The sequence below is a fragment of the Haliotis rubra genome, unplaced genomic scaffold (assembly GCF_003918875.1).
Source record: "Haliotis rubra isolate DU_JTF1 unplaced genomic scaffold, ASM391887v1 Scf2352, whole genome shotgun sequence".
NCBI classification, from domain to species: domain Eukaryota; kingdom Metazoa; phylum Mollusca; class Gastropoda; order Lepetellida; family Haliotidae; genus Haliotis; species Haliotis rubra.
Genome location: NW_025766395.1, coordinates 1 through 24043, shown reverse-complemented (window position 1 = coordinate 24043; position 24043 = coordinate 1). Strand labels below are relative to the sequence as shown.

The window sequence follows — 24043 nt, the reverse complement described above, 5'->3', positions numbered from 1 at the left end:
AGAAGTGGGACACCCAAGTAGGTATTAATAAATTACATGCAATAAAACCCTACATTGGTTACACCTACTTGGGTTGTCAGTCCAGATTTGAGGAGGTCATTATGCGACGATGTCGCATTGGCCATACCAGATATACTCATGAATATTTATTGAAAGGCGAAGATCCTCCGTTTTGTATCCCTTGTGATGAAAGAATCACAGTCAAGCATGTCTTGCTTGACTGTGTGGAATATTCCATCACAAGGGATATCTATTTCACATCAAAACTCTGAAGGATCTTTTTTAATAATGTCAGTCCTCATTTAATTATTGCATTTTAAAAAAAATAGATTTGTTCACTGATTTGTAAATAGTTAAATATTTTATTATTGGTAGTTTATATTAGTAACTGAAGTTGTTAGTGGCTGTACCCTCAAAGGGGTTGACGTAGCGTAAAATTATTGTCCTCCTGAGGGGGTACGTAAGTCCTAAAACTTTCAAAGTCAATTTAAAGAGTACCAGGTTTTTAATCGTAGCATTCTTGTAATTTTAAATGTAGCTAACATTCCTTACAATCGCCAGCAGCTGAAGGGATGGTGTAAATCCAACTAGGGTCCATGCAGGTAGCCAAGGTACTGTAAGTCCCCATGGTCCCTAGTTTGGTGATCTACCTTCTGGTGTTGGCGATCTATAGCCCATTTTACATTGTATTGTCTTCTTTCATTGGAATATTTTAGCTTTGTTTGCTAGTTTTATATTTTCATATCTGTGATTATCTAGTATTTTTTACTGTCCTTCGTCGGCGGTTTTATAATATCTATATATATATTCTATTTCTTACTGTCAAACGTTCTCGTCACGATATGGCTGAAATATTGCCGATGTGACGTTAAATATTAACTCACTCACTCACTCACTCACTCACTCACTCCACCACCCCTCCCCAATAATATGCATATGTTGACAGGGTTCAGGGCGTGCTCAATGCATCATTTACTGATAGATCTATTCATACAAACAAATGTTTATAATAATGGGATGCAATATAAAATGTTGATTAATCCTATCCGATTTTGTATAGCTGCCCTTAGGGACCGTTTATAATGTATGGCTTTGGGGTGATGTTGACTTTTATGTACAATGTGAATTACTGTTTATGAAAGGTTGATCAACCAAACAACCAAAATTCAACGTTGATTCAACGTTGATTCAACGTTATTAATGCCCGCTGGGATTGCATCGTGTACATGCAGTGTGTGGAACAGAACGGTAATTCAACCGACTCCTTCGCCTGGATGAAGTCGGCTGGTCTGAAATGTGAAACTGAAGGCTTTCTTTTGCTGTCAGGACACTCTCGCAATTGCCTAAATGTCATCCTAAACGAAAATATTTGCATGAAATGTCGATTGTGCAATGAATTTACAGAGACTTTCCAACAACTCGTCAGTGGATGCCCTTCTTTGGCGCAAACGGCATATCTTAAACGACATGATGACGCTGACTCGTTGCTTCTACTACCGTCTTCGCCATGCCTGTGGAGTGAGTGAGTGAGTTTAGTTTTACGCCGCACTCAGCAATATTCCAGCTATATGGCGGCGGTCTGTAAACAATCGAGTCTGGACCAGACAATCCAATGATCAACAGCATGAGCATCGATCTGCGCAATTGGGAACCGATGACATTTGTCAACCAAGTCAGCGAAACTGACCACCCGATCCCGTTAGTCGCCTCTTACGACAAGATAGTCGCCTTGTTATGGCAAGCACATGGGTTGCTGAAGACCTATTCTACCCCGGATCTTGCCATGCCTGTGGATTTGACTCCGAGGTCCATCCCTGACCCTGAACATGTCCACGGCGTCATGGAAAATGATGCTTTCAAACTTCTGTGGAATAGGCCTGAGAAGAATTTCACAAACAAACCGGATCATGTCCTTTTTAAATAAAGCCAATGAATTTATTTATATCATTGAATTTTCTGACCCTTTGACAGCAATGTGATTGGCAAGACTCAGAAAAGGCATGTTAAGTATGCAGACTTTTGTCTTCGAAATGTCTCGCTTGCATCCAAATTACACTGTCGTCAGGCTCCCCATTGTTCCCGGTGCCCTTGGTTTGGTGTGCCACGTCTTGACAATATTTCTTACGTAAATCATCTTTTATATTTGTTATCTCTTCAGTTTATTTAACTTAACAATTGAAATTCAAGACACTTGTGAAGCCAACTATGTTGCAGGTGGTGAATTGCGGGTCGGGTATGAAAACGACTTTCCGAATTTGACAAGTTTGAAAACCAATTTGAGGTAAGTGGATTGTATACTTGTCACATAAAGAAACTGTGCATTGTCAAAATGTTATCCCAGTTGATAAGCACGATAACAAATGTCAAAGGTACATATAAACTTTTAATGGAGGGATCATGAGACCATAAATAAGTCGGGAAAATTTCAATTGAAAAGTCAATCACAATGACGTCACGAGTCCACAAGCGGGACGGGTCAAACGACCATGTCACAAGCTCAATAACGGTTATGTCCACCATCGGCATTGAGAACAGCAGTGCATCGACGACGCATAGAGCCTATCAAACGTGCAAGGAAGGCTTGTGGGATGTCACGCCAGATTCTCTCAAGTTCTGTTGCAAGGTCAAGGACGTTATCTGGCGGATGAGGAAGACGGCGTAGACGTCGATCCATCTCGTCCCAAACATGCTCTATCGGGGAGAGATCCGGTGAATTTGCAGGCCAAGGCAGTAAGTCAACGTTGTGGTGTTGCAAGAAATCCATAGCAACCCTTGCCGTTAAACCTGGACTCATCTGTAAAAACAACATGTCTCCGCCAAAACAAGGGTCTGCGGACATGATTTCGGCACCACATTCGGCGAGCTTGTCGATGACGTTGTGTCAGGATAGGCCGTATGGCAGGACGTCGTGGTCTGATCCCGTGATGACGTAAACGTTGTCGAACTGTGTTGGGGTGGATACGGCGAAGTCCTGGGATGGTTCGGGCAGTCATCACTGCAGTCTGAAACCTGTGGCGAAGATGGGTTCACCCTTATCCATCTGTCCTGTCTTGGCGTTGTTACACGTGGACGTCCAGAACGTGGCCGATCAATACGTCATTTGTGTTCTGGTACCTTATGTAAATTTTTGTATGCACAGTTTCTTTATGTGCCTAGTATACTTTTGTATTTCTTAGTTTTGTATATCAGTTGCCACCTCTAGGTTATGTTAAGCTTCCAGTGCTTGCTGTACGACATGCCCCAGTGGATGGGGAGTTCAATCGAAAAGGGAAAATTTAGTCACACTGTGGATTTCTTGATATAAAAATAGTTTCAGTATTAATTGAAATGTTTGCCAAAGCATTTTTAAACACACATAGCTTACTTCTTGCTCGTTAGCAATGCATCTCCAAGTCTGCTGTGAAGACCAAGTTTGAGCAGCACACTGTGAGCGGCAAATCCATCACATCTGATGTCAGGGGAATCATTGAGCAGGCATATACCACAAACCTGCAGTTGAGGTAAGTCACACATTACACTAACACTACACAAAACTCACAATAATGCCAAGAAGAGTGACTGGAGTGACAGACTTCTGCCTATACTTCATGTCAGTACAACACTTGCATCCCTGTATAATGTGTACTCAAGATATTTAAGTCTGTTGGCTGCAAGCTGGTCTTGTTCACATTTTTAAGGATTTTACTTCTTACTTAACGGAAGACCAAAGATATAGTTAAAAGTCAACGACTTTGTACGTTACCATGCTTCTATAAGCGAATGCATCGTCGATAATCTCCAGCGTATATGTTCCGATAAGTATCCACAACTTCCTTTGATGCAGCTATGTCTCGGCCCGATAATTTTATTACCTCCCCTTTACTGGGTCTGCATTCTCACAGTAGCCAATCAGCTAAGCCGCCGTTACAACCGAGCTTGCCAGTGTCAACAAAGATGGCGGTCGCAGCCCGAAGGTCTGTTGGGCAGTGCGGCTCAGACTTTGGGGAAATCATACAGACAAATTGACAGGTCTGAAACTTTAAAAAAAAATCTATGCAAGAACACCTTCTACCTCTTCAGAGTACCTCTGCATCAATTGTGTTGCCAAGTTTAATCGGTTAGATAATTTAAGAAGCGAAAGTGAGTTGTGATTGGTACGCCCAACTTCCCAGCGTAGACATCTGATTGGATATAAAGCCAGCCAAGGGAGCCGTAGATGCATCCAGGGTATAGTGGAGATTTATCGTAATGTATACCCTGGAGATTATCGAGGATGTTGTGAGACATGAATTTTGGTTATTATGACATTGGATTTTTGTGAAACATGACAATAGTGGAACGGAGGTACTGTGGACAACATTTTGGCTCCTATGTCTCTAGAACTGATCAGGAAAACAAGCGACAGGACCGAAATAAACAACTGGTCGCCATTGAGAGGGATCTTTCCTCTCTGGACATTAACATTGAGAAAGAGATCCCGACCATGGTTGAAGATGTGAAGAGGGAGGTAAGGGCATTTCAGTTCTTCTGACGTCTACTCTGTAGGGTTAGAATAGGATTCTCATGAGGGTTAGAATAGGTCCTGACCTGCTGGGTCAGAATAGGTCTCATGCGATACAAATTTGCAGGAACAATGAGGCATCTTATTTGATCCGATGGTTAGGCTTTGCTTATTGTGTGTTTTCATTCCTTGGCGGCAAGTGAGTTTGGCATAATAATATTAATGCCAACCACCTTCTGTCATAGAATTGAATATTTACAGGATTTTAAATATGGAAGGCATACTATTTACCTGACATAAAACAACATTATGTCACTGAACATTTAAAGGATTACGCTTTGGAATTGAAACCACTACCTTCATGTTCAATTTGTTAAGTTCCACCTAATATACAGGTCGACACAGCGCTGAATGAGGAGATCCCCGCTTGTTCTCCTAGTGAAGGAATATGACCAAACCTTCGATGCTGACAATGTCGAAGATTACAATTGGGTGAGCACAACGACACACACAATTGTATCTCAAACCAAACTGTTATGCTCATTTCAATGAGTAAGTTAAAATTTTAAAAAAGTCACGTATTTCAGCCATATCGTGACCATTAGAGTTCCAGATTAAAAGAAACCTAGTCAGTATAAATACCTGTCAACGAAGGACAGTAAAATAGCTACAAGATCACAGGTGAAAATTTTTAAACTAGCACGTAAGCCCTCTCAGGGCGAAAATAAGTCTACACTACTTCAACCCCCTTTGAGAGTACTGCCAACGATCTCAGCTATCAGAATTGTCCGTCCAAATATAAAGATCGGTACACTTACAGAATACATACATACCAAACATTGTTAATGTCACGTCTATCAGATGTGTCCCTTACCCTAACCCGAACCCTAAACCTTACCCCTAACCCTAAACCTTAAAACCCTAAACCTACCCTAACCCTAGGAGATCCTTCATTTACCTAAAGATCCTTCATATATACCAAACATATTGATCAAAAATATAAGTAAACGAGAATTTATGCTAAAAAGATCATTCGTGGTTAAAACTTTGAAATAGTTATCCTTTGTGATGGAAAAATCTACACAATCAAGCAGGACAGGACATGCTTGATTGTTATTCTTTCATCACAAGGGATACAAAATGGAGAATCTTCAACTTTTAACAAAATATAATATTCATGCATGTAACGAGAATGGCCAATGCCCATGTGACCTCGGCAGCTTTTACACGTGACATCCTTACATCTGTACATCTGACAAAGCAATTGACATTGTTATCGTGTTCACTTAGGTGATGAAATTCACCATACACCAGTCCTTCTGAACAATCATGTTTCTTGTCATCACATCTGAAGACAAACTCATGTCCACAGATGTCAACAAATCCTTAAAAATAATTACTGAAAATATAATCACTTATCTCACATACTTTAGATTAAATTTGATAATTAATTTCTAATGGAATCTGATAATCAGAATGTATATGTATTTCACGCGGTAAACATACTACTCAACTTTTACAGGGATATTCTGTTAGACTGACTGACTGACTGAGTTTGGTTTTACGCCGCTTTTAGCAATATTCCAGCAACATCACGGCGGGACACCAGAAATGGGCTTCACACATTGTGCCCATGTGGGGATTCGAACCTGGGTCTTCAGCGTGACGAGCCAATGCTTTAACCATTAGGCTACTCCACCGCCCCTATTCTGTTGGATGTAGAGTGAGTTATTCAGTCCCAAATCCACATGAACTATTTATTGAATAACCCGTTAGGTATGAGTGATTACTGAAAATAAGTCAGTTATATAAATAAAGTTTTATGGTTCAAACTCAAGCAAATATCCAAAAGATATTACACTGCATGTTTTATCCCATATGGGTAATATTGGTTGATATTCCCAAATTTGAATTGGTGATTTCTCAAGTCAGGTTCATAAGTTATGAATAATTATCCTTGCTATTGATATGGCAAAAAGATGCTTACCATTTTGATGCTTACCATTTGACACTGTATAACAATAACTCTAAATATATATGTCCTGGTTATGTTATATGAATTTGTTAGTACCACAGATTATGGGATTCTCCGAAAAGTTTTAACACCCGTTTCATTTCATGCTTTCCTAACATGCAGTGATGTTACTTGAATAGCTGTTTCGTCGATGTTTAAACTTCACTCTCTCACTCCGTCAAAATATGTACCTGTAAAAACCTTCCAAAACAGTTCTTTTTACCCCGTTGTTTGCCAGGGGTTCTTAGTTGGAGTCTGAGATAAAAACTCTGCCTTGGTATACAAGGTGCAGTTATATATAGAAATATTCCAGATTGACTAAGTGTACATGGATCATTGCCTCTGTAGATGAGCATGATGGTCTCACCATCTTGTTATACTTGTAGCATTACGCCTTGGGGTCACAAACAGGCTGTCAGTGCAGTGTTCTCATCTCATATTTCCCAATACCTAATTACACATTGATCAAAGATTGTTCTGTGGAACTGGTCCCTGAGATGCTGTAGATTGACAAATGAAGCCCATTGCTGTCGTCCATCATGAAATTTTGTTAACAGCACGCCAAACCCGGGTGTGACAGCTTGTTTGCTGCCTCCCCTATCTGCACCCTCTCCACACCATCATATCCCTTGACTTGTGTATCTGGTTCTCTACTTCAGGGATTGAATGAACGTGTAGAGCAGGAGGAGATAGGACGTGGCCTGAAGGATGCTTTCTTGCAAGGCGTCAACGATGCTGCAACACGGATGGCAGGTAAAGGGTGCTATTTTTCACAGCTGGCATTTGATAGTGCAGCCTTACAATTCGGTGTGTGTCAGTGACTTGAGTTCAAATATTGCAAGTTGCATAAAACAACTGCTTCGTCTGAAGTTAGTTGGAGATGCGTTGGGACTGGAATAATACCCTGGAGATACAAGCAGGTTTCACTGCCATCAGTATGTATCACCATTTCCTGTCAGAAGACCTTTACAGATGTTGGATCTGTTTTTAGTTATCTTTTAAACCCAAATAAAGGAATTGTGAAAACACTTTCGATCAATTGATGCATGTTAATAATTTTGCACCAATGTATGTGTTTATTTTTTTATAAAGTTGACAAATTTTGTCCTCAAATAAATAACAAGATGTTGATCGAATTATCGTCTGTAATGTAATAGTAAATCGGGAAATGCATCTATATGCAAGAAACGTATATGTTTTCCAATGCAAATTGTTATATCTCACAAGATACTGAGGAAGTACAGATTCTGTTTGCTGCTATTTATCCAGGAATAGTACTCGATTATCAGGCTTATCCTGAACAGACTGTAAGTGACCAGTCAAATAACAGTTGTGACTAATGTTACCATGGCGTATATGGCGTAATTTGGGGCCGTAGTGAGTGTCAGTTACATCCTTGTTAGAATTTCTGTATGAACAGAGAATTGCTGAGAATGTTTTGCTAAACAAGAACTTTCAGCCATATTGCACAGTGTTTATGAAAACATGTCCCACGTATGTCGGTTCTGTTTCGCCCATTACATCACAACTACAATTCAATGTAACCTTCCTTACACGAACCCATGTAGATCCCAGAAAGGATTCTTGATCTTCAGGCACCCATGAAGGGCCACCTCCTCGTGGTGGTGTGCTGGGTCACGCTAAGCGCCCTTCAACCCCCCGTTGTGGACCCGGGGGGATATTTGGTCCACCAACCCGTTTGCCGTGGGTTGCGCCCCTGTGTCGGTGGAGGACGGGAGGCTGGTGGTTGAGGGCACTAGGAGCCTGGAACCGTGTTCCTTTTGCCCAACACACCACTTCGCCCCTTACTTCACCTAGACGGGTGGTAGAACTGGCCCGGTTCTATCAATCGGCTGGTCACGCCATGCCCTGTGCATGGACTACATTCTTATGCACGTTTTGTACATCATTGTGCATTTTTGTCATGGAATGTTAGAGTTTCAAATTCTATTCTATATTATATGTTTGCCTAGAGTCCTATGCCAGAAGGCGGTGGCTCATGGGCCAATCTGGTGTTATTGACCTCCGAAATCTGTAGGCTTCCGATTTTTTGTTGTGGGCCGAACCAGCCTGACATTAAATTCGGTAAACTAATATAGCTTTTCGCGTCATACTCACTGGAGTATACCACCCCTGTATCCTTAGTGTTTGCATCTTGGATGTCCGGTGCAATTTAACACTGTCCTCGTTGATACTCGGTGGCGGGTGAGGAGCAGGGGTGGCGAATAAAGTACCTTTCACCATGTCACAACACAACTCTGGTTCCACTCGAAATGAAAAAAAGAGACGTCTTGAACTTGATAGTTCAAACGAAAACATTTTACAAAGTGTAGACTCCTGGTCTCGATTCCTTTGTGATCGAAGCATCTGATCATGAACCACTCAAATTAAACCCTTTTGCTGTGTCAAAAGCTATTTCTGGAATTTGCGGCACTGTTAAGAATGTTTCTCGTCTTCGGTCTGGCTCCACTCTTAGTAGAATGTGACGAGAAAACAGCAATCTGTCAATCTTTTATCCGTCACTAGCTTTGCAAATGTTGAGGTGGTTGTGTCCCCTCATAGAACACTAAACTCATGTCGGGGCATTATTCGAGATAGAGCTCGTTGCCTGTCTGAAATGTCCGAACAGGAGATTACAGACGAACTAGAAGACCAAGGAGTAAAATCCGTGAAACGTTTCACGAAAAAGATTGACGGTACGATAAAAGCACAAACACGTATCTGGTGACATTTGCCAGTTCGTCACTTCCAAGATCTATTAAGGCTGGATATTTCAATATCGGGTGGAGGTTTATATCCCAAATCCACTCCGATGCTACAACTGTCAGAAATTTGGACACGGCTCTAAATCTTGTCGCAGTACTGCTGTGTGTCATCGATGTGGTGACCACCATGTGGCTTTAGACTGTCAAAATGATATCAAATGTATCAACTGTGGTGGTGGTCATGTAGCTTCCTCAAAGTCTTGTCCCAAGTGGCAACAGGAATTTGAAATAGTTAAGTTAAAATGCCAAAATAACATTTCATTTTCAGAAGCAAAGCAACTGTATGCAAACCAGACAAAAGCTCCCTCAGCAATAACTTATTCTGCTGCAGTCACTACGTCTGCCGCTACTGCATCTATCATGTGTCAAACTGAGTTAACTTGGATTAACTCAGATCAGCCTCTGAGAATCACCACTAATGTAAATCAAACTAAAATAACTTCAGAAACTCAGACGAGCCAGTCTGCAGATCAACCTAACCAAGGTGTCAAACAAGACGCTCCAAAGACAAGAAAAGAAAGAGAAAACAACACAACAAGCAATTAAAGCTGGTAACTCCTCTTCTTCAGACATAGCCATCCATAATACTTTTTACTCCTCTGGATATGGAGGTGACTCCATCATCACAGGAGAGAGGAAGAAGTGGATCATACTCGCATACACGAACCAGGTCCCCGATTGAGCCACCATGACTCAATCTTTGAATTTAATCCAGTGGAATTGCAGAGGATTAAGGAAGAATTTTAATGAAGTGCAATTACTAATTCAAGATTTCAAACCATCAGCAATGTGTCTCCAAGAGACCTATCTTAAAAAATACAGATATATTTGAATTGAGACAATATAATTGTCATCATTTCTTTTCCCCTCCGGGAGATAAAAGCAACAGGAGGATCTACTATGTTAGTTAAGACAGGACATAATTCATAGTCGTATACATCCCCTGAATACCAATCTTCAAGCCGTTGCTATTCGTCTTACCTTTCATATAGCCATAACTTTGTGTTCTTTGTATATCCCACCTTCTTATGCCCTTTCGTCAATCAGAACTTCAGAATCTCTATGACCAGCTACCTAAGCCTTGCATCATCATGGGCGATTTAAATGGGCATAACCCGCTATGGGGAAGCGCCAGCACAAACAATAAGGGGAAAATACTTGAAGATTTTATTTCTAATAATAATTTGTGTGTTTTTAATGATGATTCAAGCACATATCTACATCCAGCAACTGGGACTTATTCTGCCATTGATCTGTCTCTTGCAGACTCAAACCTTTACAATGAATTTGAATGGGAGGTCCATGACGACCTATGTGGGAGTGATCACTTCCCCACCATTCTTAAAAATATCAACCCTGGTGATGATCCACCTTTATCTAGAAGGAACTTCGCCAAGGCTGCTTGGCCATTGTATAAAACTCTATGTACTGAGCATATAAAACATGATGTTTTTACGAACAGCGAAGATCCTATACAGTTGTTTTCAGAAATACTCAATGACATTGCTGAACAAACTATACCCAAGTCCTCTGCAATTCCACATATTCGTAAACCATGGTTTACTAATGACTGTAAACAGGCTAGAAAGAGTAGGAAGAAAGCAGAAAAGTATTTTCGCCGACACCCTACTGTCCATAATTTAGATAAAGTAAAAATTCTAAATGCCAAGGCTCGACGCACCTTTAAATATAATAAGCGTCAGTCTTGGAGAACCTATGTTTCAAGATAAATTCGCACACCTATTTCAAAGGTGTGGAATATGATACAAAGGATTAAAGGCAAAGTTCTAAATCCACTGTTCACCATCTGAAGGATGGAGACACTTTATTGACGGATAAGGCTGATATTGCCAATAAGCTTGGTGAAACGCTCGCCAAACATTCTTCTTCGTCAAATTACGTCCCTAAATTTCAACAATATCAGAAACAACAGGAGAAGAAGAGACTTAATTTTAAACTCAGACAATGGCGAAGACTATAATGAATTATTTTCATTACATGAGCTCCACACTGCCCTTGAGCAAGCTCATAACACAGCAACAGGAGCTGATAATATACACTATCAGCTCTTGAAGCATTTACCGGAATCATGTTTGGAAACTCTTCTAAATATTTTTGACACAATATGGACTTCAGGGAATTTCCCACCTTCGTGGCGTAATGCCATTGTAGTCCCTATACCAAAGCCTGGCCGGGATCATACTGATCCGTCGAATTACAGACCAATCTCTTTAACGAGTTGCGTCTGTAAAACCATGGAACGAATAGTCAATAATCGCTTAACATGGTATCTTGAAACCAATAATCTCATAACAAATATTCAATGTGGTTTCAGGAAAAATCGTAGTACCATTGATCATTTGGTACGTTTAGAATCCTTTGTAAAAAATGCAATAGTTAATAAACAACATGCTGTATCAATTTTCTTTGATCTTGAGAAAGCATACGATACCACCTGGAAGCATGGCATTTTAAAGGATTTACATGATTTTGGTTTGAGGGGTCGTTTACCTCTTTTTATATCACAGTTTTTAAAAGACAGGCAATTTCAAGTCCGAGTGGGTTCAACCCTGTCTGACCATTACAATCAGGATCAGGGTGTCCCACAAGGGAGTATTTTGTCTGTCACTTTATTTAGCATTAAGATCAACAGTTTATCCAAGGTTTTAAACGATTCCATTGATGGATCACTTTTGTGGATGATTTTAATATTTCTTGTCGCGGTAAGAATATGCATACTATTGAACGGCAACTGCAGTTGTGTTTAAATAAAATACATAAATGGTGTCTTGAAAACGGCTTTAAATTTTCTAAATCAAAAACTAATTGCATACATTTCTGCCGTAAATATAAACCACATAAAGACTCCAGAACTGTTTTTGAAATGGTACTCCCATCAAGGTTGTCAAAGAGGCCAAATTCTTGGGTCTGATTTTCGACTCCCATTTAACCTTTCTTCCGCATATTAAATCCCTAAAAACTAAATGCCTGAAGGCACTCGATTTATTGAAAGTCGTGTCTAATTCAAGGTGGGGAGGGATCAAACTACGCTCCTACACCTTTACAGATCACTTGTCCGCTCGAAGCTTGATTATGGCTCCATCGTATATGGTGGAGCCTGTAAAAGCAACTTAAAACTCTTAGATTCAGTCCACCATCAAGGTCTGAGACTTTGTCTTGGGTCTTTTAGAACTTCTCTATTGATAGTCTCTATGTTGAGGCAGATGAGCCATCCCTACCCAACGTCGTATCAAACTCTCTTTACAGTATATAACAAAACTCTATTCTAACGAGTCTAATCCTGCATTTAACTGTGTTTTCAATCCTTCTTATGAGGAGTTGTACAACAAAAAGCCTTCTCTTGTTCCGCCTCTTGGTTTAAGAATTAAACCATTTCTTTCTGCTGCCAGCATTGAGCTGGAAAATATAGCTCCTTCCCGTTTGCTTTCTTCTCCGCCTTGGCAGTTGGTTAGGCCACAAGTTGACCTAACATTAACTACATTTAAAAAATCAGAAACAAATGAATTACAGTATAAACAAGAATTTAGTCAATTAAGAAATAAATATAATACATACAAATCCTTATTTACAGATGGGTCCAAGGATGGTGGCGCAGTGGCATAGTGCCACGGTCATTGGATCCAGAACAATATCTTCTAGAATACCCAATGACAGCTCTATATTTACAGCAGAAGCAAACGCCATATTAGCAGCTCTTAAATATATTCAACGACATCCAAAACATAATCAATATATCATCTTTCTGACTCTCTTTCTTGTCTTCAGGCTATTAAAATATTTCTTGTAAGCATCCACTTTTATTAGAAATTATTGAATTGTATAATGAACTTGCTACTGGCCAATGCGACATCGTCTTTTGTTGGTTACCCAGCCACGTTGGCATTTCTGGGAACACAATGGCTGATCTTGCTGCTAAGGCAGCACTCAAACAAATCTGTGACACCACTTCTTATTCCATACTCTGATTATAAAGCTGGCATTAGAACTTACATCCGTGATCTGATGCAGAAGAAGTGGGACGCCCAAGTAGGTATTAATAAGTTACATGTAATAAAACCCTATATTGGTTACACCTACTTGGGTTGTCAGTCCAGATTTGAAGAGGTCATTATGCGACGATGTCGCATTGGCCATACCAGATATACTCATGAATATTTATTGAAAGGCGAAGATCCTCCGTTTTGTATCCCTTGTGATGAAAGGATCACAGTCAAGCATGTCTTGCTTGGCTGCATTGAATATTCCATCACAAGGGATAAGTATTTTAATGTCAAAACACTGAAGGATCTTTTAATAATGTTAGTTCTCATTTAAGTTATTGCCTTTTTAAAAAGAATTAGATTTGTTAACAGATTTGTAAATAGCTAAATATTTTATGATTGGAAGTTTGAATTAGTAACACAGATTGTTAGTGGCTGTATCCTCGAGGGGGTTAAAGTACTGTAAAAATTATTGTCCTCCTGAGAGGGTACGTAAGTCCCAAAACATTCAAAGTCAATTTCAACTTTCCGTTTTTAATCGTAGAATATTTGTAATTTTAATGTATGGCTAGATATGTCTTAATTCGCTAACGGCTGAGGGGATGATATAAATCCAGCTAGGGGTCCATGCAGGAAGCAAATGTACTGTAAGTCCCCATGGTCCCTAGTATGGTGATCTACCTTCAGTTGTTAGCGATCTATAGCCCATTTTAGGATTGTGTTGTCCCTATGGTTAAAAATGTTTTAGATTCAATTACTAGTTTTACATATATATATCTGTGATACTCTAGTTGCTTTACTGTCCTTCGATGACAGGTTTTATAATATATACATATGCCATTACAATGTAAAAATGTTCTCGTCACGATATGGCTGAAATATTGCCGATGTGACGTTAAATATTAACTCACTCACTCACCACTTGATCTTCAGTAACTCATTTTATTGTCGTAAGAGGCGACACTTTACGGGATTGGGTGGTCTGGCTGCGCTGACTTGGTTGACACATGCCATCGTATCCCATTTGCGTAGATTGATGGAATGCTGTTGATATCCAGAGTGGTCTAGACTCGATTATTTATAGAAGGCCGCCATATGGCTGGGATATTTATGAGTGCGGTGTAAAACTAAACTCGTCCACTCCTTTCCTGAATCCCCGAATTCCTCACACAGTTCACAATAGAATGACAAATGGTCTTCATCACCAATACTCAAGTATCTCAGTGATATCTAGCCAAAAATACAAGATGTGAAAACGAATGTTTGGAAAAGACCACTTGTCTGAAATGCATCACCTTCGCATTATCCGATCTCGGAGACACGCGAGGATTCGACGAACCAAGGACGGAAGACGCCTTGTCCGTCCTGCACTTAATTCTGCAAAATAACCAACGTCTAGAAGTGATCTTCAAATTTGAACTGGATCATCAATATCGTCCTGATGAGGATGGTGATGTCATCGAACTGAAAAGTAATAGGGCTGTACTGAATAGTTTTACCCCATTAACGAAAAGACGGTGTACGTATCAACGTTACTAGATCAAACGGGTAATATCACCCGTCCGGAACCCGAATATAAACTGATGCGATTGAAAAAATCATAATTATGAAATCCTACAAACCTGGATCAAGAGTGATACAAGGTTCTACAGTTATTATTCAAGTTTATCAAAGAGATGACCCCACGAAAGAGGTACCAATTTAAATGGGGTAAAAGTACGCTGGTTTGATCACCATCATTATAACATTGTCGTATTTATATACAACCAGGAAGAGCCCCACCACAAGCCTCGAGGGGGGTCATGGATTTCCCTAGAGCCTTTCATCTTTGCTTGACTACATTCATTTATCCGAGCACATGCACCTCATCAGCTTAAAGTACATTCATCGAATATTGACGGCGGACCAATTGAAGCTAATTTCCTAAACTCGTCATATACTTGAGATGGGATGTATCCTGCCATGGACGACATGGCTCAAACGCTCGAAACAGTGGATGGATTTCCGGTTGCGACAAATCAGCGAAATTAAACACCAACTGAAACGAGAATGCGACGTGCGACTTGGATTGCACAAACAATACCATCAAGCCGCCAATGCCATTGACGGGATTGACACATCCCTCGTGGTCGCTGGCATGGGACTCGGGGTACCGGCATCGGCTTATTATCCACCATCGTGGCCGCACCCATCGTCCTCGGGTTAGAAATAGCTGCCGGGGTATCGGGGCTGGCAGGAGTAACCCTGAAATTCATTTCACTTCGTCTGCAACGGAAGGCCTTAAAACACGAGGAGATCAGGGTGCTGGCCGAAGCCAAGCCAAACATGATCGACGATCATATTTCCACCACGATCACCGATAACAAAATCTCCGAGGAAGAGTTTGTTTGGTGATGTCGGAAATCTGAAATACCACCGCATGAAAGAAGTGATTCGAACCAAGACTCGAAACCGCTGTCATCGGCGAAGACGAGAAAAAGCTCATAGAACAAGGAGGACAACAAATCATTCAAACCTTCCTGACCCAGAACAAAGAAACCATCAAAGATTAACGTTAAACTGCTTTGTAGATATCATTATGGCCTAGCCAAAATACTAGTTTGAGTACAAAACTAAAAAACTAAAATAAAACAAGAAAAAATTGTGTCCAGGGACACGGATGCCCCCGCTGCTGTAGGAAGAGTTCCCTACACTGAGTGTGCTCTGGTGATTAATTTCTACTAAATAAATATCATGGTTGATTATAAAATAAATATATCCAAAGTGTCCAAGGTAAATACTTATTTGTAAATGTATGTCACAATGAACTTACCACAGTACAATTAAACCTATATCATGAAGGTTCATGGTACAAGGGTAAATAAACTAGCAATAGCAATAATATCACTGTGGAGGCATAAATAAATTATCACACATTCAGGGTCCCACTGAAGTACTTGAAAGCACTAAAAACAATGTGTTGAAGGGCTAGATAACACAACCTACTATCAGAAAAGATCAATAATTGAAGAAAATTCACGAACAAGTTCAATAAACTTCTATGCAGCTATGAGATGCACACCTTCGAGTCCCAATGAAACACATGTATAAAGCTTCATCAATTCTGTTGAGCAGTTTTTGTGGAGAAGAGAATACACTTAATCCCCTATTTCACTATCATCAGAGAGAAATTCAACAAAAATGTATCTAAGTTCAAATGTCTCTAAACATACAAACAATTATAAAATACAAAAACAAAATATGAGATGCACACCTTTAGAGTCTCTATATAAGACATATGTAAGCTAAATGAGTTTTGTGCGGTGTTTTTAGGAGAAGTGGAAAACGTATACCCCCTGTTTTATGGAACGAACACTTGCTGAATAGAACCAAATTCAACTAAGTTCAAACATCTGTAGAAGTGACAAAATTAAGAAATAGACTTCACCCCTACAACACTATATTCAGAGAGAAATTCAACAAAATTTATCTAAGTTCAAACGGCATTAAAATTGGAAAAATAAATATAATACAAAATCAAAATATCAGATGCACACCTTTAGAGACCCTATAAAGCACATGTGTAATCTAAACGAATTTCATAAAGCAGTTTTTGAGGAGAAGTGGATAACGTACACTCTGTTGGATGGAACGAACACTGGCTGAATAATAGAACAAAATTCAACTAAGTTCAAAACATCTGTAAAAGTGACAAAATTAAGAAATTGCATAAAAATTATGAAATGCACACCTTAAGAGTCCCTACAAAAGACATGTAGAAGTTCATTCAATTCTCTTGAGCAGTTTTTGTGGAGAAGTGGATAGACTTCATCCCCTATTACACTATCATCACAGAGAAATTCAGCAAAATGTACCTAAGTTCAAATGTCTCTTAACTTACAAAAAAACCCAATAAAATAAAAAACTAAATTTGAGATTCACACCATTAGAGTCCCAAGAAAGCCCATGTATAAGTTCATTGAATTCCACAGAGCGGTTATGGTGGAGAAGTGGATAGAATACATTCCCTTTTCGTACGGACAGGACGGACCGAGGGTAAACCCTATATGGAGGGTTACGCATAAAAATGTTCTGCCTGGGATTAGAACTCTAAAACTCTAGGTCCGGTACGTTCCATTCAGAGTACAACAAATAAAATATGATTTGTCTGTGAATCGAATACTAAATCTTAGCTCCGAAGTCTGGCGCGTTCCCATCAGACCGGCAGTTACACTCTGCCAGTGGTTGTGAATTCAAGCTATATATATATACTAGGCACATAAAAGAAACTGTGCATACAAAAATTTAAAATCTAAATTTATCAAACCTGTGTAGACACATAAGGATTTAAACTCAGAGATTAGTGACATGTATCCAACATGCATGCACGTGCCACGTTCCGTGACGTCAGTGGGTTCGTCCTTGAGACGTGCAATACGTTGTTGCACGTGCATTCCGGGAAAGAGAAACAGAGCAAATGAATGCCACACAATACTGTCACTTTGGAAAGCTCAACCCCTGCCCTTCTTGCGATCCCCCCAAACACAGTTCGACAACGTTTACGTCATCACGGGATCAGACCACGACGTCCCGCCATACGGCCTATCCTCACACAACGTCATCGACAAGCTTGCCGAATGTGGTGCCGAAATCATGTCCGCAGACCCTTGTTTTGGTGGAGAAATGTTGTTTTTACAGATGAGTCCAGGTTTAACATTTGCCATAGTGATGGACGTCAACGTGCCTATAGACGCGTGGGAGAACGTTATGCACAGGCCTGTGTCTTGGAGAGGAATCGCTTTGGTGGTGGTTCCGTGATGATTTTGGTGGAATAACAGCACGCCAAAGAACTCCTGTGGTGATTGTTCAGGGCAACTTCACTGGTGTGGGCTACAGGATCAGATTCTTCGACCTGTGGCAATTCCTTCTTCTGCAACGTCATGGCCCTGGGTTAACATTCCAACAGGACAATGCCCGCCCTCATACGGCAAGGGTTGCTATGGATTTCTTTGCAACACCACAACGTTGACTTACTGTCTTGGCCTGCAAATTCACCGGATCTCTCCCTGATAGAGCATGTTTTGGGACGAGATGGATCGACGTCTACGCCGTCTTCCTCATCCGCCAGATAACGTCCTTTGGACCTTGCAACAGAACTTGAGAGAATCTGGTGTGACATCCCACATGCCTTCCTTTGCACGTTTGATAGGCTCTATGCGTCGTCGATGCACTGCTGTTCTCAATGCCGATGGTGGACAAAGCCGTTATTGAGCTTGTGGCATGGTCGTTTGACCCCTGTCCCGCTTCTTGTGGACTCGTGACGTCATTGTGGATTGACTTTTCAATTGAAATTCTCCTGACTCGTTATGGTCTCATGATCCCTCTATTAAAGGTTATATGTACCTTTGAATTAAACAGGTTTCGGTCCTCAATCAATAACATAACCATTTATTACACTATATATAGATTATATTCCAAATCTCTATTACTCAATACCTATTTAATATTTTTCCCCTTTTTTTACCTTAGTTATTCAAAGTGCGAAGATAAATAAAGCAAATATCTAACTAAGGGTTAAGAACAAACGATGGCTGAGTAGAATATGTGAAGTCACAGAAGGGTACTCCCCAGGTATTCCTCCTTCAAGGTCACACATACACCAAGAACAGAGTCAGGAGAGTTTGATCACTGGCGATGTGGAAGAGGAAGAGGGTCTACTGTGAAACTGAGAGAACAGGCTGATGAGTCTGCAAGAGAGAGGGATGACAAACATCGAGTTCCTCGATGCAGATGGGCATTTGCTCAGACTTGGTTGACATTCTTGGGTCTGTATAGTGAATGATGTGAAAGATGTGAAATCTTAAATCTTGAATGATTTAAATGACCATTTAAATTATCTTGTTAAATTAACTCGTTTTTGTAAGGCCAAATAAAGTAATTACAAAGTCATCCATAGATCATTTATAATTATCTTGTTGAAATAACTTATTTTGTTTTATGTCAAATAAAGACACTGTCATTATCCACAATCTCTTCTCTTTGTGTTTGATTAGTACATTTGGACTAGTCCATTAAATAACGGAGGTAACAATAGTGTAGTGAACTCCTCAGTGCAACCAACCATAACCTTTGTTGTTTTAAAGCGTCTAACCTTTGGGACGTCTAACTTTGGGAGGACACCTAATAAATATTTGTGGGTGTATCTTGAGTGGCCAATACGACATCGTTGCATGATCACCTCTTCAAATCTGGACTGACAACCCAAGTAAGTGTAGCCGATAGTTGGTTTTAATTTCATGTAACCCATTTATGCCTACTTGGGTGTCCCACTTTCTTCTGCATTATATCACGAATGTATAATCGAATGGTTGCTTTGTAATCGGAATACTGCAAAGATAGTTTGATACGGAGTTGTTTTAAAAGAAGGCTCGTCTGCTTCAATGTAGAGACTGTTAATAGGAGAAGTTCTTGAAGGATCCCAGACAAAGTCTCAGACCTTGGTAGTGGATAGAATCAAGAAGTTTAAGGTTGCTTAACAGGCACCGCCATAGATGATAAAGCCATAATCGAGTTTTAAACGTATCAGTGCTCTGTACAGTTGAAGGAAGGTCTTCTGATCCCTCCCACTTCGAGTTGGAATCAACTCTCAATATGTCTAGTGCCATCAGGCATTTATTTTTCAAAATATTTTATATGTGTCCGAAAGCTCAAATGTTGATCAAATATCAGACCCAGGAATTTGGCCTCTTTTACAATTTAATAGGTGTGCCGTCCAAAAATAATTCTGTCCCTGTGTGGCTTATATTTTCTGCAAAAATGGATACAATTTGTTTTTGAAAAATTTGAATCCATTTTCTAAACGCCATTTATCGATTCTATTTTAAAACATAATTGAAGTCGTCTTTCAATAATATTCATGTTTTGTCCACGACAGGAAATATCAAAATCATCCACAAATAATGATCCATCTATTAAAGTGTTTAAAACTTTTGATAAACTATTAATCTTTATACTAAACAATGTGACAGACAAACTATTGCCTTGTGGAACACCCTGATCCTGATTATAATGATCAGACAGGGTAAAACCCACACGGACTTGAAACTGCCTGTCATTTAAAAAACTTGATATAAACTGAGGTAAATGGTAATCCAAAAGCCATGTAAGTCTTCTAAAATGCCGTATTTCCATGTAGTGTCGTACGTTTTTCTAGATTGAAAAGATAGACACTGCATGCTGTTTATTAACAACAGCGCGTTTTTGACAAATGATTGTAAACGCACTAAATGATCAATCGTACTTCTGTTTTACGGAAAACACATTGATTATCTGTTATAATGTTCTTGGTTTCCAAGTACCAAACAAGACGATTATTGATAATGCGTTCCATGGTTTTCACTGAAAAGTCCATGTTTACAAGCTTGTAAATGTCTTGTAAAGATGATGTTTCCAAGACATTTACAATTTTGGAAAGATGATGTTTCTGAGACATTTACAATTTTGGAAATATGAAATTTCCAAAGATTTCCAATTTTGGAAATGTCCACAAGGGGAGATAACTGGTGGGTGATGGTAAATTGTTCTTTGTACATCCCAAGACCTAATCCCTTGTAATTAATGAGTGAGTCCAGTCAGTTAAGATTCACCAATTAACAGGGCCTACTGCCTTGTTAAATTGCTGGGTGAGTCAAGTGAGTTAAGACAGCCACTAGAAGGAAAACTGAGTTCCAGTTTTGCATGCCTCTCAAAGGAGCTTCCTGGGAGTAAGTTAAATCTTTGGAAGGGAATTTAGAAGTGAAATGCATAAGAAAAGCAAGATTTATGGATGTCAACGTTTAACATATGATGGGCGGCTTCTTTATTCTCTGTTGAAGTTTTTAGTTAACATACGATAACTTATGCTTTGATATAAAATGATACATGCTAATGGGTCATTCTATGGAAAAGGTTGAGTTGAGTTGAGTTGAGCTTTACGTCACATCGGCATTTTTCCAGCCATATAGTGACGAGAACAAGTTTGCATTAGTAAATATTGTAAGTACATACTGGAATGAGTTTTATTTCAAAGACATTTTTGATTACATTGTCATTCAAAAGCAGAAAAAGTCATAGCATCAAATATAAAGGCAGGCGGTTTGTTACATTTTCCCACAGTTACAATTTATGATACAGATCAACTTCCTCAGGTAGTTTAGTATCAGATGGCGCTCACGCGAGAACAGATCTTTTAGGTTTGTTGTATCATAATGTGAGTCCCTTGCAGGCGATAAGTCCACGCATTCAAGCAGAATATGCCTGACGGTGAACACCTCATCGCAAGAGACACACATTGGGGTCCATCCCCATCCGTTTTCAGCAGATAGTCATGTAAATCGATCTGTGGCCAATACGACATCGTCGTAAAATTACCCTCATCGCGTCTCTTGACTGACAACCTGCAAGTAGGTATAAACTGATTGTTGGCTTTAATTCATGGAGTTTGTTTCTTCCTACTTGAGTGTCCCACCTTTTGGCATCAGGTCCCGAGTATAGCTTTTGATAGTGGGTTTGAAGTCACTGTATGGGATTAGCAGGAGATAGGGCTTTTCAAGAGCTGCTTTTGCTGCAGTATCGGCCTTAGTGTTACCTTGCTATGCCGACGTGACCCGGCAACCAGCAGAGGAAGATGTCATATTGGCCAGTAGAAAGGTCGTTGTACAGTTCTCTAGTATGTCCAGGATGATTGGGTGACTTGAAGTCACATTTAGAAGCGCTTTGAAGGCAGGATAATGAATCTGTAAATACGATGAAGTTTTGGACTGATTTTGCTGTTGAATGTAGGTCAAAGCTGAGTAGATAGCTTTGGCTTCCAGTGGGTGAAAATGGAACTGTTGTCGGGGATCCTAGAGGAGATTAGTCTTGGCTCCACGACCGTAGCGCTGGCAACTTGGCCATCGTCCTTGGATCCGTCTGTGAAAATGGATCTGTGGAGTGTTATACTTAGAACGTAATTGGTTGTATTCCTGTTGGAACAACACTCAAGGATTTGTTTCAGACTTTTTGAGTTTGGTGAGGGTGAGATCGACTCTGTGGTTTCACCCATTTGCCATGGTGGTGAGGATAGAAGCTCGGTATGGTGCAATGGATGTCGAGATCAATTTTAGCTGCAGTTATGTGTGGTTTTGATCCTGATTCCAAGTGGTGGAACCAGGCTTGGCAGTTTAGGAAACAAGCTTCTTCATAGCCGGCTGGAAAACAAAATTGTATGCTGATTGACCTCATTTGGAACGTAATTTAGTGATATACTGCAGTGAGAGTTTAATGCGGCGTTGTTCAAGGAAGGTTCATTGGCTCCCTGCATATAGACTGTCTACTGGAGAGGTCCTGAAAGTCTCTGCGGCAGAGCCTCAGTCCTTGGTGGTGGATAGAGTCTAATTTTTCTAAATTAGCTTTTGCAGGCTCCACCGTAGACAATGGAGCCATAATCTAGTTTACTGCGAACTAATGATCTGGTACAAGTGAAGGAGGGTGGTCTGATCCCTCCCACTCTGTATTTGAAACTACTTTTAGCAAAGTCTAGAGCCTTCAAGCACTTTGTTTTCAAAAATTTTATGTGTGGTAAGAATGTCAGGTGGCGGTCGAATATGAGTCCAAGGAATTTGGCCTCTTCTTACTACCTTGATGGGAGTACCATCTAAAGTTAGGGTCTGATCCTTGTGTGGTTTGTATTTACGACAAAAGTGAATACAATTTGTTTTGGATTTTGAAAACTTGAAACCATTTTCATTGGCCCATTTTGATTTTGTTAAGGCAGAGTTGTAGCTGCCTTTCTATTGCATGCATGTTCTTACCACCTGACATGAGATATTGAAGTCATCCACGAAAAGGGACCCATCAACGCAACTGTTCAGGACGTTAGTGAGGCTGTTAATTTTGATGCTAAAAGTGTGACAGACAGGATGCCGCCTTGGGGACGCCCCTGATCTTGGTGGAAATAGTCAGACAGTGTGGAACCCACCTGAACTTGAAATTGTCTGTTATTTAAAAACTGAGATATGAATTGAGGTAATCTACCCCTCAATCCAAACTCGTGTAAATCTTTTAGGATACCATGTTTCCATGTTTGTATCATATGCTTTTTCTAAGTCGAAAAAAGATAGATACTGCATGTTGTTTGTTGACAATGGAGTTTTTGATGAATGATTCCAGACGCACTAGATGGTCAGTGGTACTTCGGTTTTTCTGGAAACCACATTGCAGGTCACTGAGGAGGTTATTGGTCCCCAGGTACCAGATTAATCGATTGTTGACCATGCGCTCCATGGTTTTGCAAACGCAGCTAGTTAAGTGATATAGGACGGTAGTTTGAGGGATCAGTATGATCGCGACCGGGTTTTGCATAGGGATGATAATGGCATTGTGCCACGAGGGGGTAAAGTGTCCGATGTCCAGATGTCATCAAATATATTTAGGAGTGTTTCCAGGCCTGTGTCAGGGAGGTGTTGAAGCTGATAATGGATTCCATCAGCTCCCCTGCCGCAGTATCGTGAGCTTGTCCTAGGGCAGTAATGTAATTCATGGAGGGAAAAACGTTTCTGCTGTAATCCTCCCCTATCAGAGAGCTTAAAATTGACTGGTTTCTTTCTTGTTGGCTCTTGATATTTCTGGAACTGAGGGTTATAATTTGATGAGGAGGAGTGGTTTGCCAAAGCCGCCGAGTTTGTTTGCAATTTCAGATTTATTTAGTTAGAAGGGAGTCACCATCTTCAGGTGGTGAACTCCTGATTTTGACCCTCTTTGCCCTGACTGTCTTGATTGATTTGAG

General features: G+C 40.1%; 1 long non-coding RNA gene across 1 annotated transcript; it reads left to right on the top strand.

Moving 5' to 3' along the window:
- The first annotated feature begins 2214 nt into the window (after positions 1-2214).
- Positions 2215-7273, top strand: LOC124278363. Its single transcript, XR_006899071.1, has 5 exons — positions 2215-2281; positions 3379-3500; positions 4360-4486; positions 4876-4972; positions 7154-7273. It is a non-coding gene; the product is annotated as an uncharacterized LOC124278363 (long non-coding RNA).
- The last annotated feature ends 16770 nt before the right edge of the window (positions 7274-24043 follow it).